At 38.4% G+C, this 26,939-nt stretch overlaps 1 long non-coding RNA gene and 1 pseudogene across 2 annotated transcripts in view; one reads left to right on the forward strand and one right to left on the reverse strand.

Moving 5' to 3' along the window:
- LOC307179511 overlaps positions 1-26,939 on the reverse strand; it is a 490,390-nt gene that overhangs the window by 109,963 nt on the left and 353,488 nt on the right. The window lies entirely within an intron of this gene.
- LOC307179082 (small nuclear ribonucleoprotein Sm D2-like) lies at positions 17,150-25,513 on the forward strand (annotated as a pseudogene). The gene is made up of 3 exons: positions 17,150-17,296; positions 22,968-22,999; positions 25,072-25,513. The product of its transcript is annotated as a small nuclear ribonucleoprotein Sm D2-like (transcript).

The following is a 26,939-nucleotide window of genomic DNA, read 5'->3' on the forward strand; positions in this document are numbered from 1 at the left end:
TCCTTGAAAGAGTTACAAGGCTGAAGTTACCAATCATTCTAAATGATGTACATTTGGAAATTATGAACTATGACCCAGAGACATTATCTTTTAGTGTAACTTAATCATGAATTTACCTATTCCAAGTTATTGTTTAGTTACATATTTCTTACTGCAGCAAGAGTGGTGGAGTATTAATAGCTATAAAACTTCATTAAACTGGCATTAGACTTCTGAGAAAAACCCATAAAACTCAAAAGAAAGCCCCGCACTGGAGTTCTACCTCTCTGGCTCCAAATCAACTTTGTTATAATAAAGTCGTTCAAAAAACTCACCGAGGAGCCAGGAGGGTCTATTGAGAAACCTCGTGGTATTGTAACAGGAAATCTCTGATTCACCCAGAAAACTAATGCTAATGATCATAAAAACTATAGGAAACTCTGAGATAAAGCTTCCTAAGAAACATTAAAATGGCAAACGAGGATGTTGATTCTATTAGCATATGAAGACAAAGAAAAAAAGGGAAAAAAGAAGGAAAGAAAAAACACTGAGTATAAAATGTCCATTCACAGTTCTTCCACAGAAAGTCTGTCCCTGTGTCTAGACAGCGAGAGTTTTCAATCCCAAGGCCGTCCTCTTATAAGCATGCTCAGGAAAGAGGAGAATCACAAATCACTGAATGTCAAGCAGAGTTAAACCAAGTGCAGGAGCCATAATATTTTAAATAAGGAATACAACTGAGTACTCAACAAATTGGAGATGGGGGACAAATACAAAAATCCATTCCTGTCTTGTAGAAATTTCTAAAGGGAGACGAAGGAAGTGGAGACCAGGAAACAACATTTCTGAGTGCGTATTCATATTTATCAATATTAGATTCTCTGCAGCCTCGGTATTCAAGCTGTGGTCCGTGGGCCTGTGGCATCTGCCTCACCTGGGAGCTTGTTAGAAATGTGGAATCACAGGCCCTCCTTCTTTGGACCACAGTGCCTTTGTACCAGATTTTAGGTGATTTTTAAGCACATGAAAGATTGGTTGAGAATCAAAGCTTTGCATCACTATCATTTAAGACTACAATTCTACCAGTTGTTGCTCTCACTTCAGAGACAGGAAAATAGAAGCTATAAGAACTGTCCAAAACCATCCTGCTAGTCAACTGGGAAAATGCAATTCTAACTTAAATCATTCAAGTTCCTCTAAAAACAAAACTAAATTATTTTTTTCTTTGCTTTGCAATATATTTTTATATATTATATATATTGTATATTCATCGGTAAACTAAAACGAACAACAAGATTCTTGAGATTGTGTTTCATTTGTTCTCGTTTGCTTTTCTCATTTGCATAGAGTGCCTGACAGATGCTTAATAAAGTGTTCATGGATTAAGAGTTTATTTGTGGAGAGGCTGTTCTGTGTCTAGCACTCTGTAAAATATATCCCAATCTCCTAGGATGATGGACAAACAGATGGCTTGAAATCTAAAATGAATGTGAGACAGAGAAAGACAAATATCATATCATACCACTTATATGTGGAAACTTAAAAGAAAATGATATAAATGAACTTATTTACAAAACAGAAACAGACTCACAGACTTTGAAAGCAAATTTATGGTTACCAAAAGGGAAAGGTTGGGGGGGGGAGGGATAAATTAGGAGTTTGGGATTAACATATACACACTACTACATATAAAATAGATCATCAACAAGGACCTACTGTATAGCACAGGGAACTCTACTCAATATTCTGTAATAACCTATATGGGAAAATAATCTGAAAAAGAATGGATACATGTATATGTAAAACTGAATCACTTTGTGGTACACCTGAAACTAACACAACATTGTAAATCAACTATAATCCAACATAAAATAAAAAATTAAATTAAAAAAATCAATGTGAGACTAACACTGTGAAAAAAAAGATTGCCTTCAAAATCAGTAAAAATCACCCAAACAATTTTCTGTTTATAGAGTCATGGAAAAAAAAATAGTTATTTTCCAAAGCAATCTCTCAATCTAAAAATGGAGGAGAGGATGCCAAAGAAGGGGAAGAAAACTACAATCAATTTCCCCTATAAAAGTTTCTAATCTCTTTTTTTTAGGCAAGAAATTTACTTACTGGTTTTCCTAAAGCAGCATTATTGCTAAGAGTTAAGCAAATGCAGCCTGCCATTGCTATCGGAATAATAGCTATCTAATTAATCACCGTTCCTCTCTCCCCACCACCCATCTTGCTGAAAATTCTAGCACATATCATAGAAGCTTGAGGTGATGGAGGTAAAACAATTTGTTAATGAAGCGTGTAAAGAATTGATATGTGCTGGTGTGGTAGATTAAAGATGGCTGGAGACACCTTTCTGCTCCTCCCTAAGAGCCCTGAGCAGCCAAATAAGAAGTCTGATCACCTAATACTGCCTGCTGGAGAGGCCACATATAGGTGCTCTGGTTGACAGTCCCAGAGGAGCCCAGCCTTCCTGTCCCAACCCCTCCCCCATCCCACCCAGGGCACCAGCCACTCGAGTGAAGGTGTATTGGACCCTAAGGTCCATTTGCTAGCTGAATACCAGGAAGTGACCTTGGCTGTTCCTACCCAGTTTCAATTCCTGATCCACAAAGTTATGAGTATAATCACATGGCTGTTTTTTTAAGCCGACTAGTTTGAGAGTAGTTTTTTATGCAGCAGTAGGTAACTAGAACAGCTGGTGTAACTAAATCTATTCATGGGGAAGCTGTTACTCTAGATCCAGTTTCATCATTATGTTCATAGCAAAAACCAAATAAATTCCATGTCCTGGCTATTGTAAATAGTGCTGCAATGAACATTGTGGTACATGTCTCTTTTTGAATTGTGATTTTCTCAGGGTATATGCCCAGTAGAGGGATTGCTGGTCATATGGTAGTTCTATTTTTAGTTTTTGAAGGAACCTTCATACTGTTTTCCATAGTGGTTGTATCAATTTAGTTAGCTAGTGGGAAGCAGCAGCATAGCACAGGGAGATCAGCTCAGTGCTTTGCATACCTAGAGGGGTGGGATAGGGAGGATGGGAGGGAGGCTAAAGAGGGAGGGGATATGGGGACATGTGTATGCATATGGCTGATTCACTTTGGTGTACAACAGAAACAAACACAGTATTGTGAAGCAATTATACTCCAATAAAGGTCTATTAAAAAAAGTCAAACAAATTCATCAAGGAATACAACAAATTCACTAAAGATTTACTTTGCAAATATGTCAGGAAATTTCAGAAATGTGTGAATTAATTACACAGTAAACAACCAATCAAGAATCCCAGCTTTGTTCGTTGCCAAGTGTGCATTTAAAGTGAGAGATTATGGGGGCTTCCCTGGTGGTGCAGTGGTTAAGAATCTGCCTGCCAGTGCAGGACACATGGGTTCGAGCCCTGGTCCAGGAAGATCCCACATGCTGCGGAGCAAGTAAGCCTGTGTGCCACAACTACTGAGCCTGCACTCTAGAGCCCGAGAGCCACAACTACTGAGCCTGCGTGCCACAACTACTGAAGCCTGTGTGCCTAGAGCCCGTGCTCCACAAGAGACACCACAATGAGAAGGCCACGCACTGCAAGGAAGAGTAGCCCCCACTCACAGCAACTAGAGAAATCCTGCACACAGCAACGAAGACCCAATGCAACCAAACATAAATAAAAAATAAAGTGAGAGATTATGGCCTTCCCTACCCCAAAATGGAACAAAGCAAGATTCAATGCAAGAATTTAAATAACTTAAAGATTCCAATACATCCTTTATGCAAAGAGTACCATGAGCGTTCCAAAGCAATTACTGCAAAGATAACTGCAGATGAAATGAAGCAGGATGTTGGATTTATCTTCATGTACAGTTTCCCACATGGTAAAATGTCTCCCATTTGTCTCTGCTCCTCTGACATTAGACTGATCAGTTAACTAGCTTTAGAAGCAAAAGACCAACCAGCTGACAAATTGTTCCTCTTGACTTCAAAGCATACCAAAGCCTAAATTTTAGGCGTAATGATTTTAAATCACCCCTTTTGCTACAACAGAATGTACCATGCAACTTAAATCTCTAAGCAGTTTGTAAAACATGGTTTGTTTGTGTATGTTGGAGGCATCAGGGTAATAAATGGATGTGGAGTGGACAGGTCCTGGTGTCTTCTACGTGTACCACATGCAGGATTCTATTGAATTAAACAGGCATCCCCGTTAATGAAGAGAGCACGTAAATGTACTCAGCTATAAATTAAGCAGACCTCATTAGCCTGCCTTTCTGGGGAAATGAGTTCCTCTGTGGATTAGAGTGAAACAAGACCTCAAGGGCTCATGTAATAAGAAGAAATTGGAACATTCTACCTGGTAAAAGCAAAGCACCCAATGATTTAAATGTGATTCATCCACCAGTTTTGGCTCATATGCAAGGAACTGAGTCTTAATAATCATAATAATATTATTTGTTTGTAGTGAAATATTAGTAATGTCATTGTGGTTATAATAATTATTATTAACACCAGCAATTACAGCTTCTATTTATGTCAGTTTTCTTAAAATAATTGGGAACACATCTTTGAAAATCTAATAATAGTGAGGGATTTTTTTCCCAAAGAAAAGAATGCTTATATGCAGAAAAATGCTCAGACTATCAAAGGGTTAGGCATGCCTGAAGTTCATCTAAGGACTCCCAAAGCCCCTCCCTGGAGGGTTTTTGTTTCTAGGTTAAGAATCTCAGGATAAGTGCATTAACTGGTCTTTAATATACAGTCCATTTCGTTAAACAGCTCAATAACTCCACATGTTGGATGTCACTATTTTAGTGCTCAGAAAACTGAGTATCCAGGGGTAGATAAGTGAAGGAATTGGACCTGGATGTCATGTTTTTCTGCTTTCAAAGCCCTTGGTCTGTGGAATAATGTTGATTAATTTGATGCAGGCATCTTCCTTTGACTAACTGCTTTATGGGAATTCTTACCCTTTAACTTTATTGAAATTGAGGAAAGGATGGGGATGGGTAATACACCCTCTCCAAATTCCCAGATACTGGAAAATTGCCATGTGTTTCAATCAGTGAAATATAGATAGATAGATAGATAGATAGATAGATAGATAGGGTTGGCCAAAAAGTTCGACCTGGTTTTTCCATAATATGAAAAACCAGAATGAAATTTTTGGCCAACCCTATGTGTGTGTGTGTGTGTGTGTGTGTGTGCGTGTTTACACACACACACACATACATACACATTCCTATCTTAATACATATATAAGTGGTCAGTAGGCACTTGGTAGACAACTATAATCTATCAATTACTTGTTTGTAGTGGCTGTGATGTTTCCTTTTCCCATAGATCTTATTTTTCTCATCTATAAAACAGAAGGTATTAAGTATTTCAAGGCCCATGCAGTTGTAAAACTGAAAGAGGTTTGAAATATAAATTGGGGCACAGGGGTGGGGGAGAAGGAGGAAAGGAGGAGGAGGAGATGGGAGGGAGGGAGGGAGGGAGAGAGGGGGAGAGAGAGAGGATGAGAATACAAAAGAAAGAGAAAGACTTAACAGGGAAGACTGTGAGATTTATCCCAGATTCATGCTGTGTGCTTTCATTCAGACAAAATGCCTAGGCTCGGGCATTTTTAAAACCATCACAAGCATTCGTCTTTCCTTGACAAGGCTACGTTCACTCTGAACAACAGAAAATATGGTCAGTCTTTTAAAAAAATGTCTTTTTAAGAAACATACTTTCTCCTTTATTTTTCAATAACATTATTAGCACATATAAGTTCATATGGAGATAAACCTTTTTTCTGATGTTCAATTATTTAATGAATGTTTCAAGGAGACATTAACGAGAGAACATACTCTGTCCTCAAAAATTATTGGCTATATAAAACAGAATTTTTTTTTTATAGGACTGCTTAAAAAGAGGGAAATATAACCTGAAAATACCATTCACAAAAGGCATTTCTTATAAGACAAAAGAAGCTTACTACTGCTATTAGATACTAACTTTAATATAAATCATTTTTATTATATTTAATATATCCCCTAAAAGCACAGGCTCACTGCTATTGTTGTATCAAATTTTAGGTCTAAAGAGAAAAAGAAAATGTGAAATATATTTAATTGGCTGAGCAAAGAAATACTGATGATAATTATGATAAAGATAATTATGATTTATCCTCACGCAAATTGTAGCTGCCTTTTTTGCCACTTGTATCCAGTATCAATTTTTTTCCTCACAATAACACAAGAACTTCAGGTAAACCAACTGAGAGAAATCTGGGAACATAAATAACATTTCCCAGCATTAAATCAGTCCAATCCCATCTACCACTGAATGACATCACCACACCAATTCATTAGTCCCTTTGTTTTTATTATCTTTATGAGATAGATATCATGTTCTCAGGTTCCCATGTTCTCTGATTAAGTGCCCTGAGCCTTTTGTTCAATATATTTATCTTCTGAAACTTTTCCATGTGCTGGTTGAAGAAAATGTTGACTTCAGACTCAATAACAACTGTAGGAAAAACTGGGGAGAAAGCCCAAATAAACTGAATTCAACCATTTCACAAAGTAACATTTTTTTTCAAGCTACAACAATCTGCACCCATTGTATCCACTGGATAGTGTCCAAGCTCTAATCTACCCCTCTGCTTTTATTTATTACCATGCCCCCTGTAGGACTTCCAATCATTCTGAACTAATTATCTTCTGAAAACATATGACATTCCCTGCTTTCTAGATTTTCCTCCTGCTTACTCTTGGGAGAATTTCCATTGAAAGAATTACCATTGCCTAAAGTTTTTCTATGCTCAATCAACACCTTGTAATTTTTATAGTATGCATCATGCCTTGAAAAACTCTACTGACTTGATCATCTCTTTCAATAGATGAATATATACATATGTATACAAATATATGTGTATATATATATGAGTGTATGTATATGTGTGTGTACATGTAGCATCAGAGTCTAGAAAGCACTAAATAAATATTTCTTAAACCAACCCTTGAGTCTAGAAAGCACTAAATAAATATTTCTTAAACCAACAAATTCTTATTTCTTAAACAAATAAATAATAAAACCTTTTTAGTCACTCATCAGGCATTTGTTCCTAACTGCTCTGTGCCATGCGTGGTGGGAGGGTCTGAAGATACAGGGAGGGATACACACAATCCCTGCCTCAAGAAGCTCACAGTGCTGAGACTTCCTGGTGGTGCAGTGGTTAAGAATCTGCCTGTCAATGCAGGGGACACAGGTTCGAGCCCTGGTCCGGGAAGATCCCACATGCCACAGAGCAACTAAGCCCATGTGCCACAGGTACTGAGCCTGTGCTCTAGAGCCCGTAAGCCACAACTACTGAGCCCACGTGCCACAACTACTGAAGCCCACGTGCCCAGAGCCTGTGCTCCTCAACAAGAGAAGCCACTGCAATGAGAAACCAGCCCACTGAAAACAAAGAGTAGCCCCCGCTCGCCTCAACCAAAGAAAGCCCACACAACAAAGACCCAACACAGCCAAAAATAAATCAATTAATTAAAAAAAAAAAAAGCTCACAGTGCAGTGGGGAAGTCTGTCCACATATTCAGAGCACACTGATGTCAGGAAGCAATGCTAAAATGGACATAGGCTCAGGCCACCCTGAAGTTACCCAGCAGGGAGCACCTGCCTGTTCATGTATGTTCATGAAGGGCTTCACAGAGGAAGGAACTATGAAGGATGAATAGGAATTTGAAGGTGGAACACAGACAGACCCTTACTTTGGGCAGAAGTAACAATGTAGCCACTCACAAGGAAGCCTCTAGTCCATATTAGGGGGAACCACACTCATAGATTTTCACATACAGAAAGAGAAAAACAAATCCACTTAAATCTATTAGTGGTAGACTTATGTTACCAGCCTTAGGGATACTTGTATACACACAGGAAAACAAAAGAATAATCTGAAATAGAAATATACTAGATATAAAAATAAACTGTATAATATTTACTAATCAGAGGCTAATATACTAACTATAATTTGTATTTGAACTGTTTAGTCAAAAAATAATTGGAGAGTCAACTGGAGAAGAGGCCAATGGTCAAGTAAATTTGAGAAATCCTTGATTATATGGAATTAATCAAATTTCTCACTGGAGAATGAAGTACTTTCAGAATCTACCCACTTCTCCTCACCTCCACTATTGCACATTAAGCCCAAAGCCCAGTTGTGTCACATCTGGACAAGTATGGTAACTTCCAAACTCACCTCGTGCCTCCCTGCAATGTGTAAGCCACATTCATTGATCCCTGAAAATGCTAGCCAGATTATGTCACTCTTTTTCTCAGATCCCTCCACCCACCACCTCCTGAGTCACATAATAAGTCCCGACAATCCTTACATCGCCTGTAAAACAGTAGATAATAATCTGGCCTCTTGCTACGTTACTAGCCTCCTCTCCAGCCTGCCTTCCCACCAAGCTCTAGCCACGCAGCTCTTGTCACTTTTTAAACCTATGAACAATACTCCTATTCAGGACTGCTTTATGACTCCTTTATAATATGCCCACACATTACTCCCTCTCTTCATTTAGGGTTTTGTTCAAATATCAGTTTTTCAGAGGTGCTTCTCTGATGGCCCTTTATAGAACAGCATGTTTCCCAATGATTTAGCTCCTTGCCCATTTTATTTGTCTTTATAGTACTTAATTATTTACCATCTGTTTCCCCTCAATCAATACACAAGCTTCCTGAGAGCAGGACCTATTTCCTACATAACTATCTTTCCTGTGCTTACAACAGTGCCTTATACATGGTTGGTACTCAATAGATACTCAATGAGGAAATGAATAAATGCCTTTCACAGCCCTTACCCTGTAATATGCATTATAAAAAATAAAAAGTAAATCATAAAAATCTAAGAGAAGGATATGATACTTGGTGCTTCTCAACATTTTGCACTTGGAACTATTTTATAGATATTTCACATTTATGCATCTCTTCAGCACCTATTTACCTATCATGTTCCTACAAACTTGCCATGAAGACTATCATGCTCTGAACACACTCTGGGAATTACTGTTCAACAGATACCAAGGGAGGAGAACTCTCCCTACTTTGGAGCCGGTAATGAGTCAGATTGGAAGGGAATGGAAGTGGTCTGCAGGTCTGTCTCAGGGATAGTCTAGAATTGGTGGGTTGTGGGGACTCTGGACTCTGAGACTGAGAGAGATAACAACAGAAAATCTGGTTGAAGTCAATGAACACACTCTCAGAAGGCAGGCTATAAGATTATGGAAGGGAACAATGGTTAAATTGCTAAAATGGAAGTTGTGATGGTTAGTTTTATGTGTCAACTTGATTGGATTATGGGGGGCCCAGATATTTGGCTGAACATTATTTCTGGATATGTCTGTGAGAGCGTTTCTGGGTGAAATTAACATTTGAATCAGTAGCCTGAGTAAAGCAGATTGCCCACCACAATACGGATGGGCTCGTCCGATCCCTTGAAAACCTGACTAGAATACAAGGCTGAGTAAGCAAGACTTCTTTCTCTTTCCATGACTGTCTTTGAGCTAGGACAGTTTTCTCCTTCTTTCAAACTTGGGTTTGGACTGGAACTACACCATTGGCTCTCCTGGGTCTCCAGCTTGCTGATTACAGATTTTGGAACTTATTAGCTTTCTTTATCACATGAGCCAATTCCTTTCAGTAAATCTCTCTCTAGATAGATAGATACAGATGCATATAGATATACAGATATAGAAGTAATATATCCTGTTATATATATATATATATATATATATATATATATATATATATATAAACTCTATCATCTATCTATCTATCTATCTATCCATCTATCTTATTGGTTTTGTTCCTCTGGAGAACCTAGACTAATAAAAAAGTTAAGCAAAGAAGAAAATATAGCACACAGGAATCCAGACAGTTCCTTAATGAACCTACAGTTCTAAGTAAAGACTTTATTTAGATCTGTAACTAGTTAGAAGTTGAAAATTTCCATAAAGACTCTGGAGCCCACTACTTCTCAGGCCAGATGGAAGTGACTTTTGAGGGCTGTGGTTTCAGTGCTATGCTCTGGATTTACAGTCAAAGGGGAAACATTTATGAGAGAAGGGAGAGCCCAGAGAGTGTGAAGGAAGAAGAAAAAGGCAAGGAGAAAAAAGAGGGAGAAAGGAAGGGGAGAGGGAGGGAAGATCCAGCCAGCGCCAAAGGGTTTTCTACTCACTTTTCTCCTGGCAGCTTTGGAGTTTATATTTCAACAAGAACTGGCTAGTCTCAAAATTCTGTACTTTTCCTTTCCTTCCTCAGGAGACTCAAATAAAACTGCAGGGTTGGGGAGAGGGAGTTGCCACTTAGTTTCCATGGAAATACCTCTGATTCCATAGTGGCACCTCTATCATAACTTAATCAGCATGTTGTTAATAAGATAATTTGATGCTGAATTATAAATATGAGCAATGAGAGGAATGCAGGCTTGGTGTTGGTAGATACGTGAGGTAAAGTATTCGGCCTCAGAGGACACCAGGGGCCAGATGGGCCTGGATGGATCATGTCCCAGGCTCATTGCTGTCCTGCTGCTCTGTGGAGTGTGATGCCCAGAGCAGGGGCACCAAATTGCAACTCTGCAATTTGAATCTGGGCGCTGCCAATTAGCCCTGTGATCTTGGGACATTCTTTATACTCTCTGGGCTTCATATTTTATTTAAGCTTTGAGAGAAGGATAATCATGCCACCCGTTTACAATGTGCCATGACTATTAAACGGCACTAAGGACAGGAGGTGTCTGGCATGTGCACGGAGTGTGTTTGGTATTCAATAAATGTTAATTCATTCTTCCTTTCCTGAGAGAATATTTTCTTTCACTTGTTCAATTGTTAATTTATTCAACAAATATTTACTGACCAATTCTAGGATGTCAGGCACTGTGCTGAGCACTGAGGATAAAATGATGAGAGAGAGAAAAATAAAGGTAAAATCTAGTTATTTATGACACAGTTATTATTATTATTATTATTATTAGAGTTACAGTTTCCATTTCTAGAATTATTGAGGTTCCTGATACCCTGAAATTAGAAAATGGTCACTTCACTTTGATGACAAGAAATGGCTCCCCACCTTCACAATGTTGCTTCTTTCACCTAAAGTAATTTCCCCACCCTTATTTCCCTAAAAGTTCTCCAGCGTTCTTCTGAGGCTCATTGTGTGTACCACCAGAGCTTGACATTGAGATTGTAACTCAGAACTAAAAATATTTGGTCTCTGCTCCCAGAGGCTTACAATCTAATTTTATGACCCTGGCCTGGCACCTAGCGCTTAACACAGGACCTAGTAAATATTGCATGCTTATTGAGATAGCGAACAAATGAATGAATGTCGTAAGGGAACTGAGGGCATCCATCTAATTCCCATCAGCACCATCACAATAACTGTGCTGAAGCAGCCATATGGATGACTGCAGAGATGTGAGGCTAAGATAGTGGTTCCCAGCCCTGGGCACACTGTCATTACCAGGGGAGGTAAAAAAGTTACTGATTGAATTGCCAGGAGTTTTAGAAACTCACCAGATGATCCTTGTGTTCAGCTTCAGTAGAGAATGGCTATTCTAAAGAGGATCGGTGTGAAATCATCTCAGTTCTCCCTGGGCACCTACAGAAGCTAATAGAGGGAGTGCTACCACCTTGGGTAGACTTTGAATGACTGCTCTTCAGGCCCAATGTTGCTGACCTGAGGCTATTCCATCACACTAAGTTGGCTGTGAACGTTATCATCCAATAGAGGACACTTTAAAAAATAATTCAATTGTTGTATACACTTTCAAGAATGCACACAATATACCATTCATTGAATGTATATAAGGGTAACTGCTGCTTGGACTTGTAAGTGGATGGATTATTTTTGCCTATTTTTATAAATGAACTCATAGAGTATGTGCTCTTTTGTCTAGTTGCTTTCACTCAGTATTATGTTTGAGAGATTCACCCATATCACTGTGTTTAGTTGAACATCATCCATGCTTGTTGCTGTATATTTCATCGTTGTGAACATATTACAACTTATTTATTCATTCCACTGCTGGGCATTTGGGTAGTTTCCAATATTGGACTATTACTAATAGTGTTACTATGGGAAATTTAATACATGTATTTTGATGAGCATATGTATCTATTTCTTTTGGGTATATATCTAAGAGTAGGAGTATTCATCATGGGTGTATATATATATATATATATATATATATGTATATATACATATACTGAACTTTGGTAGGTAACTGGAAAAACACATTTTGAAGTGGTTTTATCAATTTATTCTTCCATTAACAAGGCTGAAGGTTCTTCTTGCTCCACACCCTAGCAATGCTTGGAATCATCAGTCTTTATCATTTTAGTCATTGTAACTTGTTTGTATTGATAGCTTATCGTGGTCTAAATTTGCATTTCCATGAAGGTGGATGAAGTTGAGCAGGTCTTCTTATGCCGATTATCCATTTGCACAGCTTCCTTTATGAAGCACACATTCAAGTCTTTTGCCCTAGTGTGTTGTCTTGTCTCTTTCTTATTGATTTGTTGGGGTTCTTTATATATGCAGTGTACGCAAATTATTTGTTGGATATATACATTGAAAATATCTTTTTCCCACTCTGTAGATAGACTTTTCACAATCTTAATGGTATCTTTTGATAAACAGAAGTTCTTGATTTTAATAAGATCTAATTTATCTTGTTTGATCCTTTACGATTAGTACATTTTTGTTTGTTTTTAAGAAGTTGTTGCTTACTCCAAGCTCAGGACACATTTGAGAGTGAAAAGGGGTGCTATAATATTTTAGGACAAATGACACAAACCAGATTGTCCCAAGAATTCCGAGATATCTGTACATTCTAAGCATGTTCTCCCCACTCTGAGCTGTACTAGACCAGGGACCTAGACCTAGGGGAACATTAAAATTTTCTAAGAAGCTTTGAAAAGCTACTGCTGCCAGGAGTACCACCTCAGACCAGTGAATCATGATTCCCAAGGGTGGGGCAAGTATGGGTAATTTTTGTTTTTATTTAAGAGCTACCCAGTTGACTCTGTGACCCTTAAGTGTGAAGAACGACCACTCTAGCCTAATGCCTCTTAAACTATGAGCATATGAATCCTTTGGAGTCTTGTCTATGTTAAGGTTTTGATTCAATCTTGGGGACAAGGTGACATACTACACTTCTATTCAGCTTCCTGGTGATGCTGATGCTGCTGGTCCATGGACCAGAATTTGAGTAGAAGGGCTCTAGATCAGATTTCTCCACCTGGGCATTGCTGACATTTTGGATCAGATAATTCTTTGTTGTAAGGGACTGTCCTATGCATTGTAAGATGTTAACCAGCATTCCTGGCAATACCCACTAGATGCTAATTGCATCCCCCAAGATGTGACAAAAATGTTCCCAGGCATTGCCAAAAGTCACTTGATGGGGAAATCAATCTTGGTTGAGAATTATTTGTCTAAATCTTTTAGACACAGCTCCAAATGGCTGAGAAACCCAGAAGGTGCCATGGTGGATCTCAGGTCACATTACTAAATAGTAGATTAGATCAAGTATTATACAAAATAATATTTCATTGTTATGACTGTATCACAATCTTGGTTCAAGAAGCCAAAGTGAGTGTGCCACATGTGGATTGCTTGAGGTGCTTAAGTATTAGTTTATTTCCTTTACGATGACAAAACATGGCACCTGGTCTGTGAGTTCTTGTCCATTTGGGCCCCAGCAGTAGTAGGTACCCTTAAGGAGTATGGTGGAGGAAGAGAGATAAGGGTGAGGATAACCATTCCTTTACAAAGGCTTCAAAACAAGCAAACAACATCCACCTCCCCCCACCAAAACCTCTGAAATGTCTAGTCCAATAATACAAAATGACACATAATCAGTTTAAAAGTTATCAGAGCTAAGACCCCAGAAAGCATTTCTTTGTATATTTAGTAAAGTCCTATATATTAAAAAACAAAACAAAACAAATCACTGCTTTGTTTTGCAGGCTTACACATGCACATCTCTCCTATCATTGAAACTGTACACTTTATGGATCATATCATGACTGTTTCCAAAGCCACTCTTCCTTCTTTATTTCCCTGTGACATCATAACTGGCTTCTTTATCCCACCCACGATTGGAAATGGGATGCTCTCATGTACAGAGGAATAATAAACCACTTTCCTTGCTTCCTTGTACTTTAATTTTCTAGGGGTCAAAATTCAAGGAAGTTCCAAATGATGTAGCACAATGCTCATCTTAACGACCACAGTTATTATCAGTAGACTTCCACTGTCTTTCTTTTTTCTTATAAGAGTACATCTTGCTACATTTTTACTTTTTTAAAAGAAAGAAATAATGTGACAGATAGAATAGAAATAATCAGAATCCTGAATGCCAAATGGGATTCAAAATACCTATGAATAATCTCAGCTTAATATGCTCTTAGCTTTGGCTTAGATAAGAAATCCCGGCCATAAAATAGTACAAGAAAATTGATGTAAAGAAACTGTTCAAAATATAAGGCCTATATCTTTTGCATTTGCAAGCCTTCAATTACCCTTACCCTGGTACTTTCCAAAGATATAATCTATTTTTGAAAGATGGAGAAAAGGTCTAAAGAAAAGTCACTGCAATGAAAACAACTCTGAAGTTTCAAACACCAAATCAAGAACATAGATTGCTTTGTTTGAGTTTTCTCTACGCATTACTCAATCCAATTCAACCAAAATTGTTGAGTTCCCATTATGTGCCATTCAGCATGCTGAAGAGGCAGGAACATTAAGATATACTCAGTTCATTCTCTAATAATTTCACTTTTTAATATTGAAACAAGACCATTCACCTAAATTATCATTATCATCAATATCACCATCTTCATCATCATCATTACCACAGTATTAATATATGTTATTGGGTGTTGGTCACAATAAATGAACAGATTCAGGGCTTTGGGTTTTTGTTTGTGTTTTTAATTTTAGCATTGTGTGCTAAAATTCAGGGGAAAACTTTTGAAGTAGATGCTATTTTAGAGTGATTTTCATGTATTACACAAGTGGAAAAATGAAGGCAGGAAAGACATCTGGGCACTTCAAGAATTGTTAAAAAAAACACTTGGGGGAGGTAGGCAAGAAAATTTGGCACAGCCAGAACACAGTATTTTACAAGGAATGGAGGGCTGAAGTAGGGGTGGAGCAAAAAGGTACAATGTGGATTTGGGCAGTTACTTAGGTCCTTGAATGAGATTTTTACATGATAGTCCCCATGAATGTTACACAATGTTACACAATCTGAAGTATACAGATGCCCCAGAACATGTGTAGAAAGTAACTTGAAACCCAATCCGTCATTCACTGTGTTTCTCTGAACTGCATGGTCTCACCAGAGCTCCCTCTAATAAGCTCTTGTCAGAAAGCTTCTCTTGCCACTTCCCTGAAAGGCAGTGAATTAGACTCTCACATCTGACAGGAAAAGATTCTGGGGCATAGAAGGACATCAAGTAGGAGAGAGGAGAAGCTTGGCAGAAGCCAGGCTACCCACCAGCATGTGGAAACTCTCAGCGGAGCCTAGGTGATATAGATCAGGTGAGCTAATTGAAAGAACTGCATTTCCCTTGGAGAAGGTCTTTGGTACAGCAGGATGAAATGGAAAGCTGTCATCATTTCTGTTCTCACTCTCTCAATTTTGTTTTTCCTTTTAAAACAAGCAATTGAAGCCAGAGGCTATTTTTAGTCCCCTGGCTGAGGGTGAGTGATAGAGTACATTAGTGCATTGGTGGGGCTGGAGGTAAACTTAAGTGAGAGCCTTGATGGTATAGCCCCACAGAGCTGGCCGGGTCAGGAGATTGGCAGCCGCATTACAGGCGACAAACAAGATCCGACCAAAATCCTCAGGGACTGTAATTTCAAGTGCTGCAGCTAGAAGACTCTATATAAATAGAAGGAAGGGAGAAGAGGGAGATAACCAAGCTCTAGGTCGGATTCCTTTCTGATTTGGATGCTCAGGTTCAAGGGACAGCATGGAATTTAAGTCAATTTTGTAGGCACAAAAGATCCCAGATGGTAGACCCAGGAATTCTTGGAGTTGGTGGGCATTTTATGTGTTTAGCTTGTATATATCAGTCTCAAGAATTTTTAAAATTAATTTTATCTGCTTACTTATCTACCTTTTTTTTTTTTTTAATTTTTTTAACATCAGCTGGAAGAGCTGCCTTACACCTAAGGTCACATTACCTCTGGCTCAAGGAAATTTCACCTTTTCCTTTTCCACAATGAAGAATAATGACAATAGCTATTCTTTTCATCAGGTATTTACTGGGGATCAGATTCCACACATACATACTATAATCTAATGGCATATATATGTATGTGTGTGCATATTTATATATAAATTTAATATTCAGTGAAACTCTGCAATGTTGACAATCTCCTGGATTTGTAGATGAGTGATGTGAGACTCCCAGAAGCTATGAGACTTGCCTCAGTTTCTATTACATACAAGGAGCTGAACTAGAATTTGAACCCAGATCTGTTTGCCCATATGCCCCATGTTTTTTGCACTGCCCTGCCTGCTTGTTGTATGCATGTGTCGGGGGGAGTGTAGTCAATAAGAAGGCTTCCTGATATATCAAGGTTCAGAGAGTTGATAGGAGGGGATCATATGGGAGGGTCATGGTTTGATAAAGAAAACTGAAAACAATTCTTTGTAAATGGTTTGAATAACAAATGTTAAATGATAATCACATCACATTTTAAAAAAAGGCATCACCCCTGAATAAAAGTGAGTTATGGAAAATGAAAATTCGTGGAATTTGATCAATTAACTGTTGAGACACTAAACTTAGCTAACAGCCTTCTGGACGTAAGCTCCAGAGGAGGCTAGTGCATCCAGCAGGCCAGTAACTGTGGAATAATATAATTCCTTTAATTAGAGATCCAAATTGTTCTAGGGTGATTTACAGAGGGGAGGAGGAGCAACAAAGTAGGAGGAATCAGAGCTTCTTGCTGTCCAATAGAGGATTTTCATATACACAGATCTGAAGACCCATAACGGCAAAGTGGTCCCTAATTTGCAATTACTTGTGTGAAGAGAAAACGGCCCATGAAGGTAAGTGGGGCTGAGGTGAGCTCTTATGCTGCTTGAGAGAAACGTTTGCAGCTTCACTCAGGAATGGGTTGTCAGTCAAAATCTCAGGAAGGAGACCAGATGCCAATCAGTGTGGCAGGAGTAAAGCCTGAGGAAAGACTAGTGGCCCATCATCAAGCTACATGGCGATTCATGGCTAAACCTGGACCAGACCACTGGCACAAAGCAAAAGTAGTGAACTGACAGCCAGGGTGTTGGGATGATCAGAGGGAGTGATGTTTGGGGAAGGTGGCTGTTTGCAGAAAGCTCCTGCTGAAAAGCCTGAGGTTCTGCCCTGAAGGCAAACTTTCAAACGCCTTCATACCACTCACTTAATTTTGCTTTGTCGCAGTTCCCCAGCTGAAAAATAAACTATCTTATAAAAAATTATGTCCCCTTAATGTCCCTTGACCCCCCCCACACACACAACCTGCATCTAAGATATATAAAAATTTTAATTCTTATAGATGCTATAGATTGCAGCCAAGGCAATCTTGAGATATAGTACAGAGCTATTGTATACAAATATGCATTTGTGGAATGAATGCATGAATGACTGGGAACAAAAAGAGCCATGGTCTACAGCTCTGTGTGTGTGTGTGTGTGTGTGTGTGTGCGCGCGCGCGCACGTGCATGAGCATTTATACTTTACAGAAGCAATGTCCTAAAACCTATAGAAACCAGAAGGACCTGGAATGGCCTCCTTTAGTTGTGTGAATATCTGAAAGTTGGAATAAACAAGGCCCTATTATTTGAACAAAAAGAGGGAAAGTATAAACATTTAGGGAAATCCCCAAGTTTAATTTAATTCACAGTTATGGTGAATCGGTCCCTATTCTGGAAATAGAAAAAAAAAATAATGTTAACAATACCACCAGCAACTATTAAAACAATGATAATGACAGCAGTTATTGAGTTCTTATTTTGTATCAAGTATTATGTGATGCACTTAATAAACACTATCACACGGAGCAGGCACTATTACAATCCCTTTTTACTGATGGGGAAATTAAGATACAGTTAAGTGATTCACACAATGTCACTTAAAATAATGCATGATGAAGCTGGGTTTCCATCCGCTTCAGTCTGATCTCAGAACCCAGATGAACTGGGAACATAATGAAGCACATATCAGGAGCATTCTTCTGATTTTTCTACTCTCTGCAAGGACAGGATAGGTAGGATTTTTTGAGGAAAATAGTGCCCTTCAGTGGTTTATTCTGTCTCATCTTCTTATCCGTGGGGCACATCTATCCATGCTCATTAAACCACACTGAACATGTGTGTGGAACATCTGGATGAGAGTAGACTGTTGAATTAAGTAAATGCTGATCACTCCAGGGTACTATCACGCCATTTGTGATTAGTATCCCTCCTCCCTCCTTGTTTCTCAGAGTAAGGTTTTTCTGAATTTTTCTGCAGGTGTAATTTCCACAGATTCTGCGCTGGAAAAGGGATTTGCTCTTGCTTGGCTAAGTGCCTTGCAGGCTGTTGAGAGTCTTAAAAGTTGAGAAGGAGACATTAGGGTTGGACCCTCCATTCATAGTCAGGATGTGCTTTTCCAGTCAAATGAAACTCCAGATGTGTGCAATTGGACAGGAATGCACTATTCTGTTCAGACTATATGAGTCCTGCACAGAAAATTAGATTTCTCTCCTTGTTGACTTCTTTCTAGCATTTTCAACATCTTCGACTCTTAGTGGAGATGATGGAAAATACGGAACCAACAGAAATGAATTCTAAATTTAGGCTTTAGTGGTCAATTTGAGCTCTCATTAGAACCGAGGAGTTAATATCCTAGAAATGTTTGACTGTGTGTTCAAATTAAAGTATGTGTTCTAAATGAATTTTAGTTTTAGAAATTTGGACTAATGCCTTCTTCTGTTGAATGGGGGAAGGTGACAAATGCATCCCAGAAGCAGCTACAAAAGATTGCTCTATTTTGACTCTGAACATTACAATGAATTGTTTTGCATTTTATCTTAATAAGAAAGAAAAATACCTTAAAGTTTATATTCTTCCATATCCACCCTCAGCAGGGACTCATAAATGCCTGCTGATGAAATTAAGAAGAACAATGTGCTCAGGCACTAGTAGCCCCAAGCACTGGAAAATAATTAAATTAAATACTTAATGAGAGTCATTCTGTTTTTTCGGGGGGCGGGGGGGAGTGTTGGTTCTGAAATGTTTAGGTTATGGGAACATTTTGACCTAACTGTATCTGCTTAACTTAGGCTGAAACTTCTTGTTATACATTTGCTCAATAAATGTTGGATCATGATGAAAGCCAAATAGTTTTGAGTATTTTAACAACAGCAACAACCACCACCAACAAAACACTTGTGCACAGTCCAGTTTTTATTGTCCATACCCTTGAAATATTATCCCACAAAATCAGCAATACCAAGAAAACAATCTTTTTCTTTGTCCAATAGAGAAGCAACAGTGACTGCTTGGAAACTTTTGAAACCAGGGTAAATTTTGGAATAATTAAAATCAATTTTTACATAAGTTTTCAAGCCACGTAAATATTTTATTAACCTCTCTGTAAACTGCAGAAGAAAATAGTTAAGGCTTTTCATATGAAGTCCTCCACAACCAGATTTCAACCTTCAGCTCCACTGTAATCACTGTTTTCCACAATCACCATTCCCTAAATTTCATTTGTAACAAGAGTGAGATAGTTACACATCAACAGCCCACAGTCTAAATCTGATGAGTAGAAGTGTTTTGTTTGACCTATTTGGTGTTTGCAAATTGGGATAGTTTGCTGAAAAAGCTAAAACTTTGGAAATACTCTAAGAAAACTGGAAAGGTCTGGAAACAGTGGGTTCATATTTCTGCATGGCAATAATTACTTAGAACTAAGTAATTGGCTGAAATGTGTACATGAGGAAGGAATCTTCTTGTTTGCCCCAGTCCGTATTCCTCCCTATTGCCCTATTTCTGGCTTTTTTGCTCATTTACAATATATACTTGGTCATTATAGACATTTGAATCTGCCCATCAGGTACTTCTCCACTTCCTTGTCTTTGACCCTCCTTCCTGCTTTTCTGCTGTTTTCCTCTATGATGAATGCTTTCTCAGGTTACCTCTTTTTTCCAAAGGTTACCTCTTTTTTTTCTTTTGTATCTTTTTCTGGTACTTATAGCCTTTGCACAGAATTGATTATATACTCAGTTGTCTTCATTCACTCAACAAATATTCAGGGAGCAAAGCCATAAGTCAGGCACTCTGCCAAGCACTGGGACCTTAGTAGTAAGTGATTGCAGTTGACCTACATGTGTCTGGGATGTGTTCCTGGTGTCATTTGATCACATCACTGTTAAAGTACTCAGATTACATTTATAGATGTGAGAACTAATTGAAAACTCAGTGCAGTTCCCCAACAACTGCAGTTTTCTTCCAGGCAAAGGGTAGGATTGTAGGTTCCCCCCTCGCTGGTGGTAGGTATGGCTGCTTGACTTGTTTTGGAGAGTGAAATGTAAGCAGTACTGATGGGTATCACTTCTTCAGAGGAGAACATTAAAAAGTGGTATGTGATCCACCACACACTCTCTTTTCCTCTGCCAAAGCAACCAGCAGCACTGGTGGCTCCTCTAATGACCCAGGTCCTAGAATAGGATACAGAGCAGAGTCAGGTGACCTGTGATGAACATGAGTTCTGAATGAGAAATAAAACTTGTTATTTTAACATCTTGAGGTTTTTTTTGTTTCCACAGGAAAGCAAGGAAAGATCCTAGTCTGTCCTGACTGCAACATTTAGTGCCTCTCAAACTGGGGACCATGAGATTCATAAGATTAAGAAAAAAAAAAAAAAATTAGTAATCTAAAGAATTCATTTTACAATTTAGGATGATAAAATTTCTCATTTGCTGTGGTTACAGTAGTTGAAAACAGATGGTTGTTTGTTTGTTTTTTGGCTGTGACGTGTGGCTTGTGGAGTCTTAGTTCCCCGACCAGGGATCGAATTCAGGCCCATGGCAATAAAAGTGCCAAATCCTAACCACTGGACCACAAGGGAATTTCCTGAAAGTGGGTTTAATACACTTAGAATATTATATTCTTGGACTAAATATTATTCACACTGGTTTTCTGGACAGAGTGAGTCCTTGGATCTTTATTTTAAATAGAAATACTTTTCCTAAAGGAAATATTTTTCCTTTCCTTTTCTAAAATAATCCACTAAACACCTAAATTCAAGAAATACTCTCCTGGGTGAAAAGGGCCTTTGTAACAATCTTTAATTCTATTTTTAAGGTCTATTTCAATGAAATATAAGTATATAATGCAGAAAATTGCACTAATCATAAAGGTCAGTGAATTTTTATAAAATATGCACAATTGGCTCATTATCAAGATCAAGAAACAAAATCTTCAGCATCCTCTCTCTACAAATGCCTCTTTTTTACCCCCTTTCAATTGATATCCTCCCTGTCCAAGATCAATATTAACCCCTACTGGGGCTTCAAATAGATTAGTTTTGCTTATTTTTGAACTTTATATAAATGGCATCATATTGTATCTACTCTTTGGTGCTTGAACCACTTTTGCTCAATCTTTGTAAGATTCATTCATCTTGTGTTGTGTAGCTGAAGTTAAATATAGTGTAATACAGGGACTACCCTGGTGGTCCAGTGGTTAAGACTCCATGCTCCCAATGCAGGGGGCCTGGGTTTGATCCTTGGTCAGGGAACTAGATCCCTCATGCCACAACTAAGAGCCTGCATGCCGCAACTAAAAAAAATAAAAAGAAAGAAAAAGAAAAGATCCTGCATACCACAACTAAAGATTCTGCGTGCCACAACTAAAGACCTGGTGCAGCCAAATAAGTATTTTAAAAAATACATATTTTTAACCATTATGTGGATACAGCATAATTTATTTATCTACTGTATTGAAGATGGACATTTAGATTATTTTCAGCTTTTTCCTATTAAAAGTAGTGTTTCTGTGAACATTTTTGAAAATATATATTTTGTACATGTATTTTGGTAAACACGTGGATATTCTTATAGTACATAAGGGTCAAGTTGCTTATGGTAGAACTTCAGGGTAATAAGGTATGAGAAGTTCAGCCACGCAGTTTTTCAAAGTGATCGTACCATATTACATTCCTGGTTAATCCAAATCTGTGTCAATACTTGCTATTATCTATTCATTTTTCTTCCTCTTTCCTCCTTTTCTTCCTTCCTTGCTTCTTTCTCTCCCTCCCTTCACCTCTCCCACTCTCCCTCTCTCTTTTTCTTTCCTATTGTTTTGGGTGTGTTGTGTTATTCACTGTTGTTTTAACTTTGCTTCTTTGATTACTAGTGAATTTGAGTATCTGTTCATATGTTTTGACATTTAAAAATATTCTTTGCTTTTTTCTTATTGACTTGTAGGCATTCTTTATATACTGTAAATAAGTCATTTGTTAGATTAGATATATGCATTTCAAACTACTGAAGAAAAAAATCTTACTGGTTACATGCTACCCAGATTCCTCAAATATTAATGCTTTACTACATATACTTGTCTTCCCTCAGCCTCCACCCACCCATCTAGGTGGATAACGAGGTTTTCTTTTGTTTTTGGCCTACATGGTTAGAGCGTCTGGTGTCCTGTTTAAGAAAACATTGCCCTCAAGGCCCTGGATATAGCCTGCTTATCTTTATTCTGCATCAGTTAAGGAAGAAGTGTACTGACCCTGCTGTTTAGATTCCTGGACATTTAATAGGTGGCAATGTGGATATTAGGTAAATACACGGATAGAATTATGGGCATATTCATTATTCCCTTCAGGGTTAAACACTCGTCTTTTATTCTATTCTTTGGCTCTATGCATTCATTTTGTTTTAGTATTTTTTGGTTCTTTTTGTAGTTTAATATTGTTATTTTAGATTTACTAAAGTGGTAAGTCCCAAGATGCAAGTTAAGTTTAAAGAAAAGTACCATTTAAAATATCAAACCATAGCAAGAGAATTCTCCATGTAACCCAGCTCAGCTCCCCAAGTTTAAGGCGAAAGCCAGCCATGTGTAAAGCAATATTTTACCCGCCTTTGACTTCTTTGTGTCTGTATCTCCCCTCACATGTTGGGGAGGCATTATGGCCAGATGACTACAGGACTTAGCTATTTCTACATCCTATGGACCAAGTACCATTATCAGTCTCCTACTCTCAAGTCCTCACAGATGTTTTACTGATCCAGCAAATTTTCTGATAAATGAAGAAAAATCAGTAAGAAAAAGGAAAATTATAGTTGGTTTGACTCACTCAGGAATGAACTTTATGGGAGAACTAGACAGACTTGAATGAGGAAGATGGGGAGCAAGAACGTACCTTTTCGGTATAATTGTTTATTAATAAAACACATGGAAATTAAATGAGCTAGACTAAACAGTCTTCTCTTTATAACATATTTCATGAAGAACTGTATTATCTTACATCAGGATAAAGCCTTCCTACAGTATGCCCAAATATTTACTTTCACATTATGAACATTTGAACTCTTTTGACATTTTCTACAAACCTCAGAGCATCCATTTAAACTCAATGGCTCATTTCTGCCTTTTAATTTCTTCACGTTGTAATTTAACACTAGAGTTACTTTTCCGATGTATTTGGTATGAATAAATTATATTCTACAAATGGTTCAAACGTTCAATAGGCTCTAACCAGTCATCATTTATCTATGAGTACCCTTTAGAAAAGAACAAAATGATCTTCATTTTTTTTGATTTGCACAATTTAAATCTAAGAAACGTGCAGTTATGTAAGTGCAAGATTAAGGACTTCTCTCATTGCAAATTTCTAATCCTCTTGCTGGGGGATTATAAACTCCCATGCTGTTATAAAGTTTCTGTGCACACAATGGTTTTATAACTGACTGGAAGATTGAAGGTTTTTTTTTTTTTCCCAATTTAAATATGTTTGAATCATGGGACTCCATTAGAAAAATACAGCTTCATTGGAATTAGGAGAAAATATACCCTTTGTTTAACATTTAATATTGTATTTCCAGTTCACGTGTGATTGTTTGTACGGTTTACAGTCTCCCACAACCCAAATAAAAAAGGTTTTATACCCTATAGCTGCAAATTTCAAAAGACAATGTCAAAACGTTCAGTAGAACAGAACTTTCTTATCGCTCCCAGTAGACTCTCAACTCCAGCACGGCATGGGGAGAAAAGGGCTTAATTATAACAGTCTCCTATTACAGTAACCTACTTGGTTAGCACATGTTGCAAAGTTAACAGACATGAAAAATGTGGATCTTGTTTCTTTCTGTTTATTTTTCCAAGATGTTTGGGGAGGGGAGTTGCACCAGGGGAGCAGAGTCATTGCCTTTGCGGCAGCCCTTTAGTGATCACTAAATTTACATTAAAATGAATGGTAGTAAGATTTAAACAGGCTCCATCCTGTGTGTGCATGTATTTAGTGGGCTATTCAGTTGATATCAAGACTTAGTCTAAATCAAGACATATGTGTTTATGTGGTGGGGGTATGGTGGGGTGGGTATTTTACAGACTCCAAGCTTAAATCTGGTGGTAAAAATAGGAAGAGGGAAGAAGCAGCCTCTTCTCTTTCTTGTTGACTTAATGGAAGAGTGAGAGGTAGGAGGAGACTCAGTGGAATGCATAATGAGGGCCTGGATATTTCATGGAAACTGCCTTGCTACTTGGGTTTGTCCCAGTACCTACAATGTATTAAAACGAAACAAAACAAAAATAAAAGCAACAGAGAGAGAGAGAAAGGACGGAAGGAAAAAAGAAAGAAAAAATGTTGGTATCTCCCCAGAGTTGTACTTAGCACTCAGGTCAAGGATACCTGGATCTAAATCTAACTGTCACAATGTATCATAATGTGAAGCCTTAGTCAAATTATTTCTGCTCTCTGGGCCTTAGTTCAATCGTTTATTAAAAAGTGGGGAGGGCTCTCTGTGGAAGGCCAAAGCAACGCAGAGGAGACGGTAGTGACTTGCGAGCGTGGCCACCACCACCACCACGAGCCTCCTTGACAAGCCCCAGAGTGAGATGTGACACCACAGGAGTTGCAGAAGTGGGAGGAGGAGGAGTTTAACACAGGGCCACTCTCCGTGCTCACCCAGTCGGTCAAGAACAACACCCAAGTGCTCATCAACTGCCGCAACAACAAAAAGCTCCTGGGCCGTGTGAAAGCCTTCGACAAGCACTGCAACATGGTGCTGGAGAACGTGAAGATGTGGACCCAAGAGCGGCAAGGGCAAGAAGAAGTCCAAGCCAGTCAACAAGGACCACTACATCTCAAAAATGTTCCTGCACGGGGACTCAGCCACTGTGGTCCTGTGGAGCCTGCTCATTGCCGGCAAGTAGGGGCCTCCTCCCTGCCATCAGAACTTGCCTCCTCATTTTGCAAAGACCTGCCCTTTGTGCTGGGAATAATAAAGTCATGTGTTTTTCTTAAAAAAAAAAAAAAGTAGAGAGGAAGGATGATGACTTTTGTCTCTGAGGTTCCTTCCAACCATGTCCCAGGTAATAATATAAGCCTCCAGAAGAATCTGGGCCCCTGATAACAACGATAATGGCTGAACCAGGATGGTGTCTACCATCCAGACTGGTCCATGTCAATAACAAGACCCAGAGAAAATGCTGGTATAAAAGGATGTCCCTTGAGCAAGACTCACTGATGAAGGTAATTTTATTTTCAATAGTCTGTAAAGAGTGCTTGGTCCAGAAACCAAAAATTAAAAGACTGGCACCTGAACCTAGGAGAGGGTCAAGATGACACATGACTGAAGCAGATTTAGATGCAAAGAGTGCTGTTGGTTAAAGGCACCTGTACCCACACATGATGCAGTGTTGTAGATGTGCTAATCTCATCAAGCTGGCTGACATCAGCTGTTGGCAAACTGATCACCTTCATTCCCCAGTTGTGCCTAATTTGGGCTCCACTAAAAGTGAGCTGATGATTGCAGTGCCCAAGGTCAGCGTCTCCACTGCCCATGTTTAATAGTGTTGGTGAAAGTGTCATGTCCACAGATAAGAAAAGCTTCCCCTAGACCTTCTGAAAAGCAAGTCCAACATCCAACCACATAATGATCTGAATTATATTTTTAAATTATATTTTATAATTATTTATAATTATACTTTAAAATTATATTCTAAACAAAGTGAAAAAGATGGAAGGAAAGAGGAGGGAAGGAAGGAGTCTGGTGCAATAAAGGGAAAAGCTCTGAACTTGGTTATAGAAGATGTGCATCAAATCCCAGCATCACTTCTTTCTACCACATTTCTGTCTCCTCTCCCCTTTCACTTCCTTCACTTGCACACTCATGTTTATTCTCCTATTATTTTATCTGTTACTTGTGCCAGGTCCTGCCACAGGCAAAGTGAGGGCAGGTGGGAAACAAGAGTGATGTGTTCCTGCTTCCATAGGATTTATCTTTTAGCTGTGGAGACAGGAAGTAATGAGGCCAATAGAAATGATCACATGATAACCAAGATGACAGATGATCTGAGAGAGAAGCATGGAGTCTTAAAAAACCAATGATATGAAGCAGAAGTATGGGGTTTTAGAAATCCATATAACAAGAGGACTGCAGGCATACCTCGCTTTATTGTACTTCTCAGATACTGCATTTTTTACAAATTGAAGGTTTGTGGCAACCCTGCGTCAAGCAAGTCTACCAGCACCATTTTTTCAACAGCATTTGCAAACTTTGTGTCTCTGTATCACATTTTGGTGATTCTTGCTATATTCTAAACCTCCACTAGCAAAAGCTCAAAATGATGGTTAGCATTTTTTAGCAATGAAGTATTTTTAATTAAGATATGCACATTGCCTTTTTTAGACATAATACTATTGCATACTTAT

Source organism: Stenella coeruleoalba (assembly GCF_951394435.1).
Source record: "Stenella coeruleoalba genome assembly, chromosome: 20".
In the NCBI taxonomy this organism is placed as follows: domain Eukaryota; kingdom Metazoa; phylum Chordata; class Mammalia; order Artiodactyla; family Delphinidae; genus Stenella; species Stenella coeruleoalba.